General features: G+C 44.6%; 1 protein-coding gene across 8 annotated transcripts in view; it reads right to left on the bottom strand.

Annotated features, from left to right (window-relative positions):
* THSD7A (thrombospondin type 1 domain containing 7A) overlaps positions 1-21,250 on the bottom strand; it is a 522,569-nt gene that overhangs the window by 184,025 nt on the left and 317,294 nt on the right. The gene's annotated exons all lie outside the window — the stretch shown is intronic.

The following is a 21,250-nucleotide window of genomic DNA, read 5'->3' as shown; positions in this document are numbered from 1 at the left end:
GGGTGTAGATTTTTCACACAACTGAGAGACACAGCTATCCCAACGTAAGTTCCCAGTGCAGACCAGCCCTGAAATTCTACATTACATTAAGGATGATAAACAAAGAGGGGCTGATCTACTAACTTTTAGTTCTTTACCATTTCTTGAAGTTGGCATTTTAGGGTTATCTATATGAATGTGTTGCCTTATTTTAGCTAAGGAACCAAAGCAATATTAGTACATAGGAACTTTCATACTGGATCAGACCCCAGGTGCTTCAGTGGAAGATGCAAGAACCATACAGTAGGCAGATGTGGGATAATCTACCTCCATCAGGAAGGTGTTATCCTCATCCCTAATAGTTAGAAATTGGTTTAAGGCTGAAACACGAGTTTTTTATCCCTTCCAACATTCTTTTTTTTCCTCATTAACTAGTATAGCTCTGGTTAGTCATGTTATCTATATAAATTTGCAATTCTTGGCCTCAACAAAGTCCTGTGGCAATGACTTTCATGGTCTAATTATGTACTGAGTGAAAAAAAATCCTTTTATCAATTTTGAATCTGCCACCTCTCTCTTTTAATGAATAACCCATTGTTCTTGTGTTGAGAGACGGAAGCTCTCTGATCTACCTTCTCTATTTATTCACCTTCTCAAATCCTCTGTTGTTTTTTTATATATTTTGTCATGTCCCCCTCTTATAATTCTCCTTTCTAAAGTAATCTCAGTCTTTCAATCTCTTTTCATGTAAGAATTTTCCTGTGCTCCTCATAATTCTCATTGCTCTTCTCTGAACCTCCTCTCTGCAGGATCCTTTTTTAAAATGGGTGACTAATTCTGCATACAGTATACTAGATGAGGTTGCACTATTGAATTATATACAGGCATTCACATTTTCTGTATTTTTCTCCCTATTGTTCCTTATGCATCCGAACCTCGATAGCTTTTTTGAACCAGAGCTGCACAGTGAGCTGTCCATGATTGCAGCCAGGTCTCTCTTCTGAGCTGATACAGTTTATGTAGAACCCTGTAAGGTGTATGAGGAGTTCAATTTTTTTCACTGCAATGTGCATTACTTTAAAAAAAAACTCTTTCCCTTTTCACTATCTATAGCAGGGATCAGCAACCTTTGGCACATGGCCTGCCAGGGTAAGCCCCCTGACGGGCCAGGCGGCTTTGTTTACCTGCTGCGTCCACAGATTTGGCCAATCGCGACTCCCAGTGGCCGCGGTTCACCGCTCCAGGCCAATGGGGGCTGTGGGAAGTGGTGCAGGCTAAGAGATGTGCTGGCCGCCACTTCCCGCAGTCCCCATTGGCCTGGAGCGGTGAACTGCTGCCAGTGGAAGCTGTTAGTGGCCAAACCTGCGGATGCAGCAGGTAAATAAAGCCGCCTGACCTGTCAGGGGCTTACCCTGGCAGGCCACGTGCCAAAGGTTGCTGATCCCCGCTATAGATAGTGAAAAAGGAAAGAGTTTTTTTAAACACTGTTTTTTTTAAAAAATATTCTGCCTGGTTTATTAACCTACCCCATTACTGAATTAATAAGTAGGGAGAATTTAAAAAAAGAAACACCTTTAATCCCAGAAAACCCATATTTTGACTGTGATGGGAGCCGGATCAAAAATGTAGTAAAAACAAACAAAACAAAAAATGGAGGAAGCACTTTCTAGATGAGGATAAAAAAAAGTAGAACAGAGTCATCCACATATTGATGATGACAAAGCCAAAACCTTTTAATACCACCCCAGTGGCCTCATATAAACACTGAAAAGGAAACGTGACAACAGAATCTTTCAGAACTCTAACCAGAGAACCTCTGGAGTATGAGAGCTATCACTCAGCATTACATGCTGGATTCAGAACCACTCAAACATCATTCTCCCAGCCTTGCTTGGGTCTGCAGCTCTGTTACCAATATTTCACGGTCAACTGCATCTAAAGTAGCAAATAGATCTTAAGCAGAAAGATGGGTATATGTTGTGTGTACCACAGCCAGAAGGGGCCAGGAAATATAAGGACTCTAGATAATGTGAGGTCTTCTGTCACAATTTTCACAATAGCCCTCACCCAAAAAGAGGAAGTTAGAGGCAGAGTGGGGCAGGGAGAGTGTAATGGCAAGATTATTTGCATCGTATGACAGCTTCTTGAGCAACAATAGATAGATATAAATTACTTGAGTTTTTCCAGAAAGCTCATCCGCAAAGCAAAACCTGCCAAAGATCAGTGAGGGAAGATGTTACATTTATTCTCACCCCCCATAACAGTGCTGCAACCAGTAAATAAGCCAATCTGCTCTAAATCTCAACTAATTTTATCTTCAGAATAGACAGACAATTTAGAGAAATACTTAGCATGCATCTGAGTATAAGGAAACCATGCTACACCGAGTGGTTGAACCATCTACTGATTGGGTCTTCACCAATACTCTGCTATATGGGGAAAAACAACAAAAACATTATTTGCCTCAGATTTAAGCACTCTAACCTCCCTCCTTTATTTTTCACCTGACTATTAAGGAGCCTTTAAGTATGCCCCACGCATGGATGGGGGGTTTTGGAACTAATGGATGGGAAGACAGCAAATCAATGTCCCAGCTGACTGTTAACAGCCTGTCCATCTGTCATACAGTGTTCTCCCTCAAAGAACTTTTAAAACCTACTAGGCCCATTAATTTCCAAGAGTGGACAATGAAATGCCATGCCATTCTTGGAGCAAAGGCACATATGGACTGTGAAGTAAATTGGCATGAAAGGATCTGTATAAAGGTAAAATATTTAATTCTGTTCTTAATAAAAACAACAGGAATTGTGAGAAAATTCTCTCCCCAGATTGGAGCTACTGTTTTAGAATTGGGTGTCAGAACACGCATGGTGGAGCACTGAGTGGGATCTAGAGCCTAATCCCACCATCAATATCTGCCCATGAGTGATGATTTGCTGGCTGGCATATATGTTTGTTTATTTAAGGAGGTTAATGAATGCCCACTTGTTTTTCTTCCCAGAGACAAATGTCACAGTATTCATCATGAGATGATCATGATTAATTTTTGCTACAGCTGCACAGTTTGTTATCATTCATATTGTATATTGTGCAGAAACTCTTTAGTACCTTGTAGTACAATGGGAGGTTATATTCAACAATGCCTCTTTCATTCATTTACAAAATTGAGTATTGTCTAGATAAGTGCTTTTCACAAGACTACTTTCCCATGATCATAAAATTTAAATTACTTCTGCCAGCAACAAAGGACAACAGCCAAAATATTTTTTTGGTGGGGAGGGGGGAAAGCTGTCCTAATATTACTGTGGGAAGAGGTGGGGAAGAAAAAGAAAAATTCTAAAAATATTAAGGAATAGATACAATGAAGAACATGCCCAAAACAACAAGTAGTACAGGGACCATTCATTTGGATTCAATAGGATACATGCACATCCAAACAAAGTGATGGGTAATCTGCCATGCCAGATCTAAAAACACTTAGCAATATTCCGCCTAGATGATTTATTAACTTCCTGATTTCATGCTTTTCTCTGCTAATAGGAATATTTTCTTCCTGTTTTAAACCATGTCATTATAATTCTGATCTTTAATTTAAGATGACACAAGAAAACATTGTGCTACCATCATAAAACTAATAGAGCGCCTGGCAAAGAAAAACAACATCTGAAACTTTGATGATAATCATCCAGTTCAAAGGTTAATGCCTCTGCACAAATCAGTGTAAAATGAAAATAGAGGATACTTACTGAACAGACAATGTCATGGTATTGAATCAAACAGAAGAAAGCTCTCACGCTCTCTCTCTCATTCTCTCTCTTTTTTAAAGAAAACCGGATGGGAGACAGTCAAAGTTTCTAAAGAGATCTCTAGCCACAAGTGAAAACAAAACAAGACCTGTGTCTCTGTATATGTAAGGATTTATTTACAAGGGTATATATGTATTTACTATGTAAAGAAGCATATATGTACATAGTTATTATATGCACCGAAGTAAACCTATGTGGAAATAGTATGCAAACTGTCTAGGCCCAATATTGTAGCAGTAACTGAACAAACTTATTACAAACACTGCTACAAAAATGTTACAGAATTTAACAGTTTAACAGAATTCTAAATGAGTTATATAAGGAATGTTTATTGTTTGAAACATTTCATGAGCAAAATGGCAAAACTTGCCCAAAATTCAAGTTAAAAAAACTATGAAAATGATCTTCATCATGCTAGTGGTTGGTTTGTATGTTACTTGTAAAGTTGTACCCCATATACGTTAACACATACTTTGTCAACATGAACAGTGTAAGAGCGAGTCTACATGTGCAACAGGAAAAGGGTTAAACATTAAGAGCTAGATTGAGAGTTTACTCTTGGTCCATTATAAGAAGAGGGGATGGTTATATTGCCCCAGAAGCAGATCTGGAAGGGAAGCGTGACCCTGTGTGCTCTGCTGACCAAAGCACTGGAGCCATTCCCCATCTCTGCCTGTCCATTCCCTCACCCCTGCACAGAAGTGGGAGAAGCAGTCCTGAGGAAGCTGGTAGTACCCCTCACTCCACACACTGTGACACTTGTGGCATGTAGCTCACATAGGAGGATAAGGGAGTACCTTATGGTTAAGTAAACACAGTGATAGATAGCTAAGAAGAAGTTACTAATGATGGTTCTTCAAGGTCTGTGTTCCTCAGGGTGCTCCACCATAGGTTTATCTGCGTCCCTATGCTGCTAATTGGAGACCTTCTGTAGCAGTGTCTGTTGGGTCTACACACGGTGCCGCAAAAGGAGAGACAGCGCAAGAGGCTAGTCAGGGCATGCAGGCTAATCTTCCTGAGTTGCTTCTCTACCACAGAGTCATAGACAAGAACTTTGAAGCAGAGGGGAGAAGGATGGGTTGTGGAGCATCCATAGGGACACTGGACATGCATCTTGAAGAACCATGGTTACTCCACAAAGATGAATAACTTCTTCGCGTAGTGTCCTTATGGGTACTTCACTGTAGATGACTCCCTGTAGTGGTGTGGCAGTCATCCCTCCCACTCTGGGTTGAAAGGAGGCCACACCGCCTCACTATACCATTGGGATTGCTGCCTAATATCAGGGGAATTAGTGAGTTAGGCGTTAGTGTCCCGACCAGTCCAACGGGGATGAACCCCCCCAATAGCCAAGTGGTTCCGACCCTTAGGCAAAAAAGAGGGTCACCCAGGAGTCCATATGCTCTGGCTCTTAGGCTGGGGCTGAGCAGCCAACAGTCTATAGCCCCATGGCCCTTTAAGCACGGGCCCAGCAAACAACAAAGTCTATGGTCTCTGGGCCCTTTTGGCAGGGGCCAGAGGAGACACCGAAGTCTGTAGGCTCTGGGTGCACTAGGCAGGGGCCAGAGCAAACCCTGTACTGTATAAGCTCTGCGCCCTTTATGCAGGGGCAGAGCAAGCACAGCCATCTATACGTTCTGGGCACTTTAAGCAGGAGCAGAACGAACACAGGAGCGTGTAGGCTCTGAGCCCCCTACACAGGGGCAGAGCAGACACAGCAGTCAATTAGTTCTGTGCCCTCGATGCAGGGGCAGAACAAACCCAGTAGACAATTACCTCTGGGCCCTTCAGACAAACCAGGGCAGAGCAAATCCTGGTAGTCACACATCCTAGCTCTGGCAGACAAACACAGGCCTCTTGATCTGGAGAGGGGAGACTACCACCCCAGGGATGGAGTGGTGGGGGGGACCAGACCCACCCTACTCCACCAGGCCCCGATTCAGGGCCCTAACAGTGGCAGAGTATTCTGCCATGGGGTCAGCAGGGAATTCAGCTGCAACACGCTGACTGTGCTTCAGGCAGCTCTGCCCCCAGACTGAAGTCGGCTGTCCCTGGGCCACTTCCCTTCCTCCCCTCAGGGTGTACCTGGACCAACAGGGCATCCTCCATCTTCTCCAGGTAGGTGGTTGGTAGCAGCCCCGGCAAATCCATGGCAGACACAGGTTCGCCAGTGAGCAAGGCGTTGCTGGGCTTGGCAGCAGAATCAGCAGCCTGGAGTGAGCAGGATACGTCTGCCTCCCTTGGTGTCTCAGCCCCAACTGAGCTGCAGGCTCTGCCCTTTATACTTCCTGTTCTGCTTACCAACTTCTGGTGGGAGGGGTGAGACCAGTCTGGCTCCATCCTCTTGGGCACAGAGGGTTGTTCCTCCCTTTCTGGGTCGGAGGGAGGCCACACCGCCTCACTGCACTCCTGAGCAGTACCCCTTCTGGAAAGCTGGGACTTTAGAGTAGGGTCGGTTACGGATGACAGTACTGTGGAGCCGAAGACGGCATCAGAGGCGGAATCCACAGTGATTGCATAACGTTCTGTAAAGGATGTCCACGTTTCTGCTCTACAGATCTCTGAGGTAGGGTGTGTATGGGTCAAGTCTGGAGGGGTCACGCTGCAAATTTGATAGCGCTTTCTGATGCAATTCAAGACCCACTTTGGGTTGATATTGCTGAACCCTTGGATTTTTCTGCAGCAGGGAGGTAAAGTCTAGGGGACATCCTGAAGGCCCTTGTCCTATTAACGTAGAAGGCCAGGTCTCTCCTGACATCTAGGGCATGAAGTATAGCCTCCCTGTTGTCTTGGGGAGGGTTAGGTAGATGTTTGGAAGGTGAATCAATTGATTCATGTGAAACAGGGAGGCTACTTTAGGGATGAATTTTGGATGAGGCCTGAGCATAACTTTGTCTGGAAAGAATACTGTGTAAGGGGGATGTGCCATCAGAGCTGCTCTCTCTCCTATTCTTCTGGCCGAGGTAGTTGCTATCAAGAAGGCCGTTTTCACAGATAGGTATGTTAGTGAACAGGTGGCCATGGGTTCAAAGGGAGGCCTAGTCAGTCCTTTCAGTACCAGGTTTAAGTCCCTCATGGGGGTAGGAAGTCAAGGTTGAGGGAAGAGGCTTATTATACCTTTAAGGTACCATTTAGTGGTTTGGTATGACAGCACCCGAGTATCAGGTTGGTGAAAGACTGTTTTCGCTGCTAGATGGACCCTAAGAGAGCTTACGAATAATCCTGACTTTTTAAGAGTCAAAGCATAGTCTAGGATTTGTGGAAGAGTTGCTGAAATTGGTGAGATTTGTTGAGATGTACATCAAGTCTGAAACCTGGACCATTTCTGCAGGTAAGTACAATGTGTGAAAGTCCTCCACACATTGTACTTACCTGCAGAAATGGTCTTGTACATCCTTTGAGCATGAACTTTATGGGTGTTGGAACCAAGCAGGAGCCATGCTTTGAGGTGGAGAATCCCCAAGTTCGGATGTAGGGTACACCCTTTGTCCTGCGAGAAGAGGTGTGGAGGGAGATTGGCGAGCACATCGCAAGCTGTGTCAGGTGAGGGTACCATATCTGTCTCAGCCAAGTACAAGCAATCAAGATGATGTGAGCGCCTTCCCTTTTTATTTTTAGCAGGACCTTCGGCAGTAGAGGAAAGGGGTAAAGAAGGTCATTGTACAGGGGAGAAGAAGAGCATCATCCAGAGAATTCTATCCCATCCCCGCCCTGGAGCAGTAGCATAGACATTTCTTGTTCTGGTAAGCGGCAAACAGGTCTGTAGACGGTGTTCCCTACCATGTGAATAAATCATTGTGTTGTGAGGCAGTTTAAATGCGTGCCCCATAATATGAGTGATGCGTCGGTGGTAAGGAGTACAATGGTGACGTGTGTGAGAAAGGGATCCCTTTGCACACATTGACCCAGTCCTTTCATCAGTTTAAGGAGTCTTTAATCCTGGTGGGCAGTGACAGGGGTTTGTCCAGCCTGTCCCTATTCACTCTGTAAACTGAACCAAATCATAGGTGGAGGCATTGCATATGGGTCTGGCATGTGGTGTCATCGCTGTGTTTGTTGCCATATATCCCAAAAGTTGGAGGCAGAGTCTGGCCGGTATCTGTGGACTGCATGGAATGGTGTCTATGAGTGAAACCAGGGATGGGAATCTGTGTTGAGGTAGGAGGGCTTTGGCCTGTAGAGCATTTGGTCAGCCCCTATGAATTCCAGGCATTGCACTGGAGTGTGTGTTGACTTCTGGGTATTGATCTGTAAAGCCAGTTCTGTGAACAAGTGTATTGTAGTGTTGACAGTTTGTTCAGCCTCCTGGAGAGATCAGGCTCTGAAGAGAGTCATTCAGTTATCGGTAAATCATTATCCCTTGCGAATGTACATGAGTGGCTGCTACTGAGAGAACTTTAGAAAATTCTCTTGGTGCTGATGAGAGCCTGAAGGGGATGACTCTGTATTGATAATGGTTGCGCCCCAGAGTGATCCTGAGAAATTGCCTGTGAGCCAGTAGGACTGAGATGTGAAAGTATGCGCCCTGAAGGTCAAGGGCCGAAAACCAATCTCCCTGTTCCGATTTTGGAATAATCATTGATAAGGTGACCATCTTGAACTTCTAAGCCTTGACAAACAGATTGAGAGCTTTGAGGTCCAGTATGGGTTTTCTTTGGTTATTAGGAAGTAATGAGGATAGACCCCTGGCCTCATAGATGTTGAGGTACTGGTTCTCTGGCTCCTAGCTGGGGGAGGTGATCTATCTCCTGTCATAGTAAACTCTCATGAGAAGGGTCCCTGAAGAAGGATGGAGAAGGGTGTTGTGGAGGGGGTATAGAGGTGAAATGAATGGAGTACCTGGATTGGACTATCTCTAAGACCCATCATTATGTGTTCCTAGGCATTGTGGAACACAGTCAATCGGTATATAACCATGGTCGCTTGTGTCAGTCATGGGAAGAAGTCTTGCAGCGCCTTGACCTACCCATCAAAGGTGGTTCTTAGATGCAGGGTATTGGGATGAGGTTTGCAAACCAGATGGCCTGTGCTTCAGGAATTTTCTTTCTTCCTTTTCGGTTCATAATGGCTCTGAAGTTGGTATTGAGCTGAGTATAGCCTATTCTGGGATTGGAGACTAAAACGTCTCTTTTGCCCCAGTGTATAGATTCCCAGCAACCTGAGGGTAGTACTAGAATCCTTTAGGGTATGAAGGGAGGCGTCAGTCTTTTCAGTGAAGAGCTTCGCGCCCTCAGAAGGAAGATGTTCCACTGTGGACTGCATCTCTTTTGGGAATCCCGACAAGTGGAGCCATGACGCCAGTCACATCACCACCACCATGGAGATGGATCTAGTTGCCATGTCGGTGCTGTTGAGGGCCAATTGTAGCAATATTTTTGCTACTAATTGCCTCCTGTATGATGGCCTTAAAGGACTCCCAATGTGCCTCTGGCAATTTGTCAATAAAATCAATAAGTTTGTTGTAATTTGTATCATCATATTTGGCTGTGAGTGCCTGATAGCTCACAATACAGAACTATAAAATGGCCGAGGAATATGCCTTTCTGACAAAGAGATCAAGGGGCTTCCAATTCCTATCATACCGTGTAGCCCTGGACCGGAGATATCGATTGTGGGAACTGACAGCATCCACCATGATGGAATTTGGTGGCTGGAAGGAAAAAAGGAACTTTGATTCCTTTGTGCAGACATAATATTTTTTGTTCGCCCATTTACAAGTTGGTGCCACCAATGCCAGGATTTGCCATACTGTTTTGGCTGGTTCTAAAATGGCCTAATTACTTGGAAGGGCAATCCTTGAGGATGAAGAAGAGTAGAGGATATCAAGGAGCTGACAGTGCATTCCTTGACCTCCTCTACCAGTATGTGGAGGATGTCTGCCACCCTCTTCACCAGCTCCTGAAAAAGGCAGAAGTCATCTGCCGGGGATGTGGGGGAAGGCATGACAGCTTCAGAGGAGGAGGAGATGGTCTTTGGTGTTATATCCTCCTCCATACCAGATTTCTCCATGTCCTGAGGTGGTTCTAAGGCTCTAGGTGCTGTCACCGAGGGAGTATGCTTAGCGGGCTCTCAGGCAAGGCTTGAAGTCTGCGAGGCAGGCTGTTGGTGTGCCACCCAAGGGTTCCAATACTGCCATTGAGGCAAAGGGACTGATGGGGGGTGCCCATGGGTAGCCGTACCAAGATGGAGGTGGTGGTGGAGCCATCTGTGGGTACGTTCTTGGACCCTGCTGGTAGTGGCTCTCATATGGAGCTGGGGAGGAGTACCGTGAGACCACCTCCTCTGGTTCACTGTCCAAACACTCACTAGATAGCGGAGGGACATGGCTGGCTGGTGGGGGGATATCCTCTGTGCCCAGTAAAGGTTTGGAGCCACGATGTCACTACTGAGAAGCAGGGGCTGGGGCACATCCCATACACCGAGATCTCTGGTGTGGTGGAATTCTGAACATCCCAGTGTTGGCGGCAGTGCTGAGGGAGACAGAGACCTTGTCTGTACCGGTCTCTCCAGTGCTGGGTGAGCTGCCGCTGGCTGTACCGAGGTGGACTTGCAAACTGGGAGCATCTTCTTTTGCTTACTCTTGTCTCTCGGTATTGAAGAGTCAGAGCCTGTGCCCATAGGGTCCGTGTGTCTGACAGTGGTACCTGTAGCTGTCAGGGTTCCCTCCCCAGTCTGAACTCTAGGGTACAGATGTGGGGACCCGCATGAAAGACCCCCCCCCCCCAAGTTTATTTCTACCAGCTTAGGTTAAAAACTTTTCCAAGGCACAAATCTCTATTTGTCCTTGGATTGAGGTATGCTGCCACCACCAATTGATTTAGACAAAGAATCAGGGAAAGGACCACTTGGAGTTCCTATTCCCACAAAATATCCCCCCAAGCCTACACGCCCTTTCCTGGGGAGGCTTGAAAAATAAACAAGGTGAGCACAAACCATACTCTTGGTATTGTAGGACACTAAAAACCCAACCATATTCTTAAAAAACAGAACTTTATTATAAGGGGGAAAAAAAAGTAAAAGACGCACCTCTGTAAACTCAGGATGGCAGGTAATTTTACAGTACAATCAGATTCAAAACACAGAGGATTTCCCTCTAGGCCAAACTTTAAAGTTACAAAAAGAAAACCAGGACTACACCTTCCTCTCAGCACAGAGAAAATCACAAGCCAAAACAAAAATAAGCTAATGCATTCTCTTGCTAGTACTTACTGATTTTAATGGATTTGGATTGCTTGCTTCCTTGATCTGGGTCCGGCAAGCACTCAGAACAGACAGACCAAAACCTTTTGCCCCTCTTCCCCCACCGGATTTGAAAGTATCTTGTCCCCTTATTGGTCCTTTTGGTCAGGTGCCAGCCAGGTTATCTGAGCTTCTTAATCCTTTACAGGTAAAAGGATTTTGTGCCTCTGGCCAGGAGGGATTTTATAATACTGTATACAGGAAGGTTGTTACCCTTCCCTTTATATTTATGACAGTAGCAAAAGGTGGTCATGCATTGGTGCCAGACCTTGGTCTCTGTGCCAGCAGTGTGGAGGATACTGAGTGAGATGGTGATCACTTGCAATTGTCTCTAGGCTCCCTTTGGGGACTTCCCACACTCTTCTTGGAGGTCTTGTGAGAGGAGTCCCTAGTCTGTTTCTTTGACCCAATTCCCTTAGAAATCGAAGGTTGTGGGGAAGACTCACGTCCTCTGGGAGACTAAGGTCAGAGACCTGCCTCCATGAAGATAATCTGGCAAAACTCTTTGTCCTTGTGCGATCTCAGCCAGAGCTGCTAGCAGAGGGTGCATTTTATTGTATGTGGCCCTCACCAAGGCAGTGGATGCACTGAGAGTGCTTATCCATGCGTAGGATCGACTTGTTGCAAGTGCAGCATTTCGTGAAGCCCAGGGAGCTAGACATACCCTGCTAAGGGGAAGGGTCCCTGGTGGGAAAAAAGGCGGGAGAAAAATAATATTTTTTTAAGGGTAGAAAGAACAGAAGAACAACAACTAGACTACAACTAGGGAACAACTACCTAACTGTGAAAAGCAAACAAAAGAGCAGTAGCATTTAAGGTCTGCTAATGGCTCCATCTCTAGCCAGGGGCTGTTGAGAAGGAACTGAGGAGAGTTAGCCTGTATGTGCGCTGACTAGCTTCGTGGTGCAGCACGAGGAAAGACAGCACATGTGTGGGGCCAACGGACACTGCTACTGAAGTTCTCCAATCAGCAGTGCAGGGACACAGACAGACATACAGTGCAGCACCCATAGGGACACTACTCAAAGAAGAACCAAAAGTTACATGAATAGTTACAGAGTAGTTACATGGCATAAATACAATGAATTCTAAATCTCAGATAGAATCTCACACTTTAAAATTCTTGAATTATTTAACTGTTCAGCACTCTTGTTAAGACGAGTTGATAGAAATTCTCTGGCGATATATTCAAAAAGATGCCTGAGGGGGTGGTGTGGAAAAATCTGTGCTAAAGATCCTAGGCCCAATCCTGTGTATTGATGGGGATCCTCATCTTATGCTGAAGTTAAGAGAGCACTGGGTACTCAACATTCATAGAAATTAAGGCCAGAAGGGACCATTAGATCATCTAGTCTAACCTCCCGTATAGCACAGACCATTAAATTTACAGTTACCCATGCACTTAGACCAATCATTTGTGTTTGGCTAACGCATATCTTCCATAAAAGCATTTGGTCTTGATTTGTTTGTGCACAAATGTGACCATACAGTCAAAGAACTAAACACTCTTTCAGCATTTGAAAAGTCTTAAACAAATAGGATGTTGGGGAGAGAAAAGGTTCAGTGCTAGTGTTTCAGTTATTCAATGCAGGGTGTACATTTCCATCTTAAATCCAGATTTGGGTGTGATTTGTCAAGACTTCAGTAATATTGACAGGCGAGTGTCATAACTGCAGCCTCAGTACAATGATGAAGCTGGTACTTAGAACAGAAATGAACTCTGACCGAATAACGCTATGGGCACCCATGCTTAATTTACATTAGTCTCCTAAAACAATATTAAAAATGTATAGGCTATGCCAGACTGTCAAATGCAAGGAAATTCACCATTGAGGATTAAAGACACAATGCAGAACAACAAAAACAGTTGATTGAGTCTATGGGTCGATAATACATTATTCAAAAGGTGCTAAATGTTGTGGCAAATAAGCAAGTCTGGGGGTTTCCTAAGGCAAAATAATTGTACTTTGGTAGGCCCAAAATAATTGGTGAACGTGCATGTAAATAGAACTCAGCTGTTTTGGCAAATAATAAATAACACAACACCCTGCACCAGCCCAAAGTAAGCACCTCAACCATACTTTTTTTTTTTTTAAGATACTCTACAGAAACGTAGAGCCAGAAGGGACACAGTGGCAGAAATACTAGGTGGCACAGAAATTGGGGTCTCCCAATAAAATTCGGCAAACATTAAGGAATGAAAAGTTAAAATTAACTCACTGATATCTAGAAATACTGTAATTAATTTATTACATAATATCAATGTTTCTAAGGCAATTGAGTGCAGCATATATGGTAACAAATGTATTATGCATCTAATGCATGGAATAAAAGAAATAAAATAGGTGGAATTGTGAAGGTTATTAAACAACACATGTATCTAAACCACACTAGTGGAAAAAGAAATTCATAATATTGGGAAAGAAAATTTGCAATTTGCAAGGCCAGAAGATTCTGGACCTTGGGCACAGGGTCCAATTAATAATTCAACTATGACAATTATGATTGCTGTTTGTAGATGGATAGGGAATCCTAGAGAACTGGCATATGTCAACAGTATAGGTAAAATAAAGAATTGGACCTATAATCAGCATTATCTCAGTGTGAAAATGGCAACACAAGGAGGAGATGAAATAAACACAGCCTGCTGTAAACAAATCTAGCACAGATGGTTCTGTGAATGCTCAGCCCGAATGAACCTGACCACAATAGAATCATAGAATATCAGGTTTGGAAGGGACCTCAGGAGGTCATCTAGTCCAACCCCTGCTCAAAGCAGGACCAGGGGAGGGATAGCTCAGTGGTTTGAGTAATGGCCTGCTAAACCTAGGGCTGTGAGTTCAATCCTTGAGGGGGCCATTTAGGGATCTGGGGCAAAAATTGGGGATTGGCCCTGCTTTGAGCAAGGGGTTGGACTAGATGACCTCCTGAGGTCCCTTCCAACCCTGATGATCTATGATTCAATCCCCAACTAAATCACCCCAGGCAGGGCTTTGTCAAGCCTGACCTTAAAAACCTCAAAGGAAGGAGATTCCACCACCGCCCTAGGTAACGCATTCCAGTGCTTCACCACCCTCCTAGTGAAAAAGTTTTTCCTAATATCCAACCTAAACCTCCCCCACTGCAACTTGAGACCAATGGAGGGAGGTTGGGCACGACTAGCCTTTAAAAAGAGAGTGAAGGAGGTAGTACAGCGTGGGTATACAGTATGTGTTCTGGAATATCACAACTTTTCAGTGGGGACACCATACCAAGGGAGTCTGGATGGGTTTTGTTTGAACCTCACCTCGCTGACTCAGATTGGGACCCATACCGTATCGCCAAACATACAGATGAAGGAGAACGTGACAGAGGCTGTGACAGACAACAATGAATGAGAATAATTGGTGACCCATCTCTTTGCACCCGTACCATCCTTGTCCGTTAATACTGCTGATTTGGTACAAAGGAAAATAGAGCAATTGGTGACCATTGCCTAACTAACAGCTAAGCACTAAGCAATTGGGAATGATATTGTTCAGGCAGTGGAAACACCATGGTGGGCTATACCAGATGAAGTGAGCTTGCATCCCCCCTGGTTCGTACTTTAAGCCTAATATTGATGGCGGTTCAAATGGATTACCACCACTGTGGGCTTGGGAATGTGCTTTTGGGTAATAAACTTGAAAGAGAAAGCACAGAAATATGATGGAAATGAAACAAATGCTAATATAAAAAGAAAGATGGAAGCAGAGGAATGTAGCTCAGGCCTGGTCCAATATGAGTAATTAACACATGGAGGGAAGTCTCATTTTTTGGAAGACAGAAGTAGTGAAGGAAATGATCAGGTTGAAAAGAGAATGTTTGTGCTATATAAGATAAATAAATAGGTCAGTAGGCTATGAATACAGAATGTCTAAGCGAGAACACCAGGGAACTATCTGCTATGAACTAGAACAAGGGACAAAATAAATTAAGAATGTAGAGATGAGATAAAGAGGAAGTCGAAGCATGGATAGTGCATGCTGCAGAGGGATTCGTTCCCGCAAACTAACCAGCCAATCCAAAAATGTGTGATGCGATGTATAGTAAATGGAATGACGTGTGTAATGTGTATAAAGGGAGAAGGTTCTTTGGAGCTGTAATTTACCCTGAATCCATCCCCTTTGTGTTTGAGTCTGACCAACTCAGCGTAACACTGCTGTATGCCAAATAAAGATACCTGAGTGATGAAGGCTGGAGTCAAACTGAGTTCCTGGGAAGCCAAGTGGAAAGATGTCTTGGAGGGAATCCCAACACTACAATAGATAAGGTCCTAAACAGACTAATGCTTAACAGTATTCACTGTAAACTAAAATACCCAGCTAGACCAAAACCCTCCATAATAATAAAAAGAAAAGGAGTACTAGTGGCACCTTAGAGACTAACAAATTTATCTGAGCATAAGCTTTCGTGAGGTACAGCTCACTTCATCGGATGCATTCAGTCTCTAAGGTGCCACTAGTACTCCTTTTCTTTTTGTGAATACAGACTAACACGGCTACTACTCTGAAACCTCCATAATAATATATAACATAACCATTCTGTGTCATGTCATGATGTGCCTGACCTGCTGTACATGACAGGTCACAACTAGCCCCTAGTACCCACACTAAACTCAATAACCAAAATTAAACCAAAGTATTACAGCCCTCAGGAGACTAAACTACGGTGGATGCCGCTTAACAGCAATCCCAATAAAGCTTAATACACTTAATAGCAACATCTTGCTGCAGAATGATCCCATTCTATTGACTTTATGTGAATAGGATTCAGATATCAGCAACAGACATGATGCTTAGTAACAATTTTTTATTGGAAGAAAGGCCCCAGCTGCAAGGTTTGCAGGGCTGCAGTCAGGGAAGGAAGCTCTGGGATGTGCCTTCCCTGAAGGCAGCCCCAGAAACCTGTCTGTGGCTAGTGCTTGGCATGTCCCTGTTCCTCCTTCCCTGAATGCGGCCCCACAAACCTGCCTGCAGCCCGGGACTTGCCCAACATGGGAACCCCTGCCAGAGTCCCAGTACTGTGGGCTGGGAAGGGAGGTTGGGAAGGGAGACTGTGAGCAGGGCAGCAGCAGGAAGGGGTCTGCAGCCCAGACCCTGGGGCTTTCCATAAGGAACAGAGGCATTGGGGGCCACAGAGCTGCACAATATCTCTATTGCATTCTCCAAGCTGCATCCTACCCTGGCACTGGGGGCGCGGGTTGAGCACAACCCAGCACTTCCTTTCTTGTTGGTAGTCCCACAGGCAGGTTTGCGAGGCTGCAGCCAGGAGAGGCACATCTCACTGCTTCCTTGCCAGGCTACAGCCCCGCAAACCTGCCTTGGGCAACTTTTGGATAATACCAACTTTTTGCTGGGAAGCAAGAGGTTGCTAATAAGTGGAACCCACAGTATTATGTGCCACAGACAGAGAATTGGAGAGACTGAGACACGCCAACGCCCAAGGTCCCTTCAATGGTGGGGAACTGATGAAGGGAGATATACCTGAATGGTCCTGGCAAACGACCTGTGCCCCATACTGCAGAGGAAGGCAAAAAAGGCCCCAAAATCAATCTCTCCTGGGGGAAAATTCCTTCCTGACCCCACATATGGCGATCATTTAGGCCCTTAGCACATGAGCAAGGCCTACCAGCTAAGCACCTGAGAGACAGAATTTTCAGTACCACACTTGAGAGGACTGGCCCACCCTGTCCATCAGAAGAAACCCTTCATCCAGTACTCATACACTCAAATTTGTCAAGCTCTCCCTTAATTAGTTTTAAGTTGTTTGCCCCCACTATACCTATTGTGAGCCTCACGCCTCTTATGGCTAGAAACCTTCTTCTAATTTCCAGCCTAAATTTATTAATGGCCAGCTCATACCCATCTGTTCTTGTGCCAACATTGTCCTTTAACTTAAATGGGGCCTCACCATCCCTGGTATTTATCCCCTTGATGTATTTACATAGAGCAACCATATCCACTCTCAGCCTTCTTTTTGCTACGATAAATAAGTCAAGCTCGTTTAGTCTCCTCTCATACGATAGGCCGTCCATTCCTCTGATCATCCTGAACACTCTTCTGAGGAAGATATGCCACTGTAACTGGGAGCTGCCACTGCTCCCCCGCTCCAAGCATGTGTTGCCATGCCCAGTCTCAGTCAAGGGGGTTGATTTTTATAACAAAGGTTAACAAACAACCAGAACACAGTCTTAACTTAAATCCTACCCCCAAACCACACCCCTGTTTGGTCCCACTTTAGTAACAGTTTAGGTAGTCACATTCCGTAATCGGGCAATTTTTTGTTAACATGCCTTGACTAGCCACACCTGAAGCAAACCATGAGGATCCCTGGTCCCCTCCCACTACTATTTGCAATAAACTGCAGGGCTCCCCAGGTCCCTTGTAGGTGCTGTGCACCCCCTGATTTAGGACACTCGGGGTCTTTGCCCCTTGAGGGTTCCCTGGGCCACCCCCTGGTGAACTCCTTTTAGCTTACTGTAGTGCCCATACTGATTGCCTCCTTCCACCTCAAAGAAGGCCTCAGCTCACTCCACCGTTTCCCCCACTGAGGCCGTCTGGAAGCGCCTTACCCAGCTCTGAGCCCCTCTGGGTAGAACCTTCAGGAACTGCTCAGATTTTGTATTTGCATAAAACCTGTGTCATTTCCCTCAGTGAATGCCCACCATAGTTGTAGGTCCCCAGCTTGCCTGCCGTGGAACCTATAAGCCATCATCAGTACAAATGACGACGACAAATGAACCAAAGTCATCCATTCTAATCATATTTCAATATCAGCCTGGGCCCACCTCATTTCCATGCATACTGCAGCCAAAGTTTCTCAGCATGGGCCCATGGACAGCCCTAAAAGCACTGTGGGCCTGACAGACTAATTTGCTATACTTTGACAAGGCTATATCATCACCATCGCTCTCTCCCCAACCTTCCATCATGAGTTCCTCATAGAAATAATCTCATTATGGCATGTATTGCCCTTTACATATTTTCTCTATTGGCTTTGAGAAGGTGTACCATGGTTAAGCCTCCCTTCCTGTGACGGTTAACTGTGGAGGCACTCACCACACCATGTGCAGTCCCCCATGCAGGAGGTCTCAATGACATTGACCCCTCTTGCTATACTTTCGTCTCTGAACTGGATTAAAGCTGTTTGTTCTATAACATTCTGCCTGCTGGAAGGACCCACGCCCTGTTGTCTACTGCCATTTTGATCCTGCACCCAGGGAGGGGCCAATGCCCAAATTCCACCACAGGGAGGTTGCCTTGCCTACCCTCTAATGTCTTGGAACTAGGACCCAGGAAATCCACTATCCCATCCAAGGTTGGTGGTCCAGCTGCTAGCAGCATGTGAAGCTCACGCTTCAGCTCCCGAAGAAAACCATTCCAATACTCAATCCACGTACAGAGGAGTCCCTACCCAAGGGAAAGTTTATGGGCACCACAGCTTCACACCACTTTCCAAATTTTGTGAGAACAGACTTTGTGGCCCTCCCATAGGTGAGTGATTTCAACCTCTGGAAGAGTCCCTGCCTTTGCCCACTTCTCCTTCCTACCAATTCTCTGCTCTGTGGGGGAGGGGGTCTCAACCATGGTATCCAACCACCCTGCCCCCCCCCCCCCCGCAGGACCCACTCGCACATCGCTCACGAAGGAGAAACCTCCACTGAAGGTGAACTCCTGCACCCAATGCTATCCTCCTCTGCTTCTTTCCAGGGCAAGCAGGTTTCATTTAACCCCTGCAAAGGAAAAGCTCTTGGTCCTGTTGTGTCTAAGGGGCCTGGTCCCTGGGCTGCTGTTGCTGCCACTGGGCTGCCCACTGCTGCATGTGCTCTTTACTGGTGCTGTGGCTGCCTCTGGAGTTACTTCCAGATAGTCCTTGCTGATACCCTACTGGTAACCCTGCGGCTCTTAGGGACCCTCAACCCCAGAGGCGGGGAACCACTGCTCTGTGTAACCAGAAGCAAAGTTAGACATTTTTAAATCAACAGGTCCAGATAACTTGCCTCCAAGAGTTTTAAAAGACCTGGTTGAGGAGCTTGCTGAACTGTTAATACTGATTTTCAATAAGTCTTGGAGCAATGAGGAAGTTCCAGAAGATTGGATGAAAACTAATGTTGTGCCAATTTTTAAAATGGGTAAATGGGATGACCCAGGTAAGTATAGGTCTGTCAGTCTGATATTCATCCCGAGCAAGATAATGGAGCAGAGGATATGGGATTTGATTAAAAAAAGAATTAAACGAGGGTAATGTAATTAAAGCAAATCAACATGGGATTTATGAAAAACTGGACCCTACCTAACTAACTTGATATTTTTTATGAGATTACAGGTTTGGTTGATAAAGTTAATAGTGTTGTTATAATATCCTTAGACTTTGGTAAGGAATTTGACTTGGTACTGCACAAGATTTTGATTAAAAAATCAGAATGATAAAAACTGATATGGCACGCATTAAACAGATTAACAACTGGCTACCTGATCAGTCTCAAAACGTAACTGTAAACGGGAAATCATCATCAAGTGGGTACATTTCCAGTGGCATCCCACAAGGATCAATTCTTGGCCCTATGCTAGTTAACATTTTTATCAATGACCTGGAAGAAAAAACAAAAATTGGAGGAGTGATAAATAATGAAGAGGACAGGTCACTCATACAGAGCAAATCGGATCACTTGGAAAACTGGGTGCAAGCAAATAATGTGTGTTTTAATATGGCAAAATGTAGAGGTATACATCTAGGAACAACAAACGCAGGCCATACTTACAGGATTTGAGGACTCTATCCTGGAAGCAGTGACTCTGAAAAAGATTTGGGGGTCATGGTGGATAATCAGCTGAACATGAGCTCCCAGTTTGGGGCTGGTGCCAAAAAAAGCTAATGTTATGCATAAACAGGGGAATATCAAGTATGAATAGAGAGGTTATTTTACCTCTATATTTGGCTCAGGTGCGACTGCTGCTGGATTACTGTATCCAGTTCTGGTGCCCACAATTTACGAAGGATGTTGACAAATTGAAGATGGTTCAGAAAAGAACTACAAGAATGACTAAAGGATTAGACAACGTGCCTTATAGTTATTGATTCAAGGAGCTCCATCTATTTAGCTTACGAAGAGAAGGTTAAAGGGCTCTTCAGTCTAGCAGACAAAGGTATAACACAATTCAATGGCTGGAAGTTGAAGCTATACAAATTCAGACTGGAAATAAGGTGCACATATTTAACACTGAAGGTAATTAACCATTGGAACAATTTACCAAGGGTCGTAGTGGATTCTCCATCATGGGCAATTTTAAAATCAAGATTGGATGTTTTTTCTAAAAGATACACTCTTAGTGATTATTCTGGGGGACCTTCTATGGCCTGTGTTATACAGAAGGTCAGAATAGATGGTCACAATGGTTCCTTTTGGCACTGGAAGCTATAAATCTATGCTGGAATGGAAATCATGGGATACAATCACTGTGAAGAGGGCAGTATGTATGCATAGACAGGCAGACAGACAACTTCAAAAGCTGAAGTTCAATTGCCAGTATTTCCTACATAAAATCACATAATCACCCTTCCCTTTGTTCCCACTATTCTATAGCCTGATGTACATGCATGCGTACAATGCTGATGGGCCTGAGATTTGGGTATACTCAAGTGCAAGTGTTTCCACTTACTGTATACATTAGGCATCTTTGGAGAGGTCGAGGTAAGGTATGCTATTGACTGCTAATTGTACATTTTCTTTCCTTTGCTATTTATGTCAAATCCTTGTTTGATTAATTAACTGTTTCTTTGTGAGTTTCTGCCTCCTTTTTATTTTAAAATTATTTATAATATATGATAATTTAGATGTTTTGGGTTACTCCTGCAAAGATTTGTGTACTTTTAAAACCCAGAAATAAGTGACCTTTCAGTACAGGTATGTGTACTGTTTGAAGGATAATGCCATGGTTCCATCTTTTACTGTAGTACTGCTTCTGAAAGATGGCACTGAGAACTATCATTACAAACACTTGCTCTTCCTTGCCGTATGATAGATTTTCAAGTCTTTAGACCATTTACAAGGGAGGCATCATAGTCTGGTGGACAGGCCACTAGTCTGGGAGTCCAGAGACCTGAATTATATTGTCAGCTCTACTCTTGACTCACTTTCAGTAAGACACTTGTGACAGAATTTCTAAGTGTCCTTCAAATTTGGTTATCTCCTTTTTGGATGCCTA

Source organism: Chelonia mydas, chromosome 2 (genome assembly GCF_015237465.2).
Source record: "Chelonia mydas isolate rCheMyd1 chromosome 2, rCheMyd1.pri.v2, whole genome shotgun sequence".
In the NCBI taxonomy this organism is placed as follows: domain Eukaryota; kingdom Metazoa; phylum Chordata; order Testudines; family Cheloniidae; genus Chelonia; species Chelonia mydas.
Note: the sequence above shows the minus strand (reverse complement) of the source record. Positions and strands in the feature narration are given on the sequence as shown.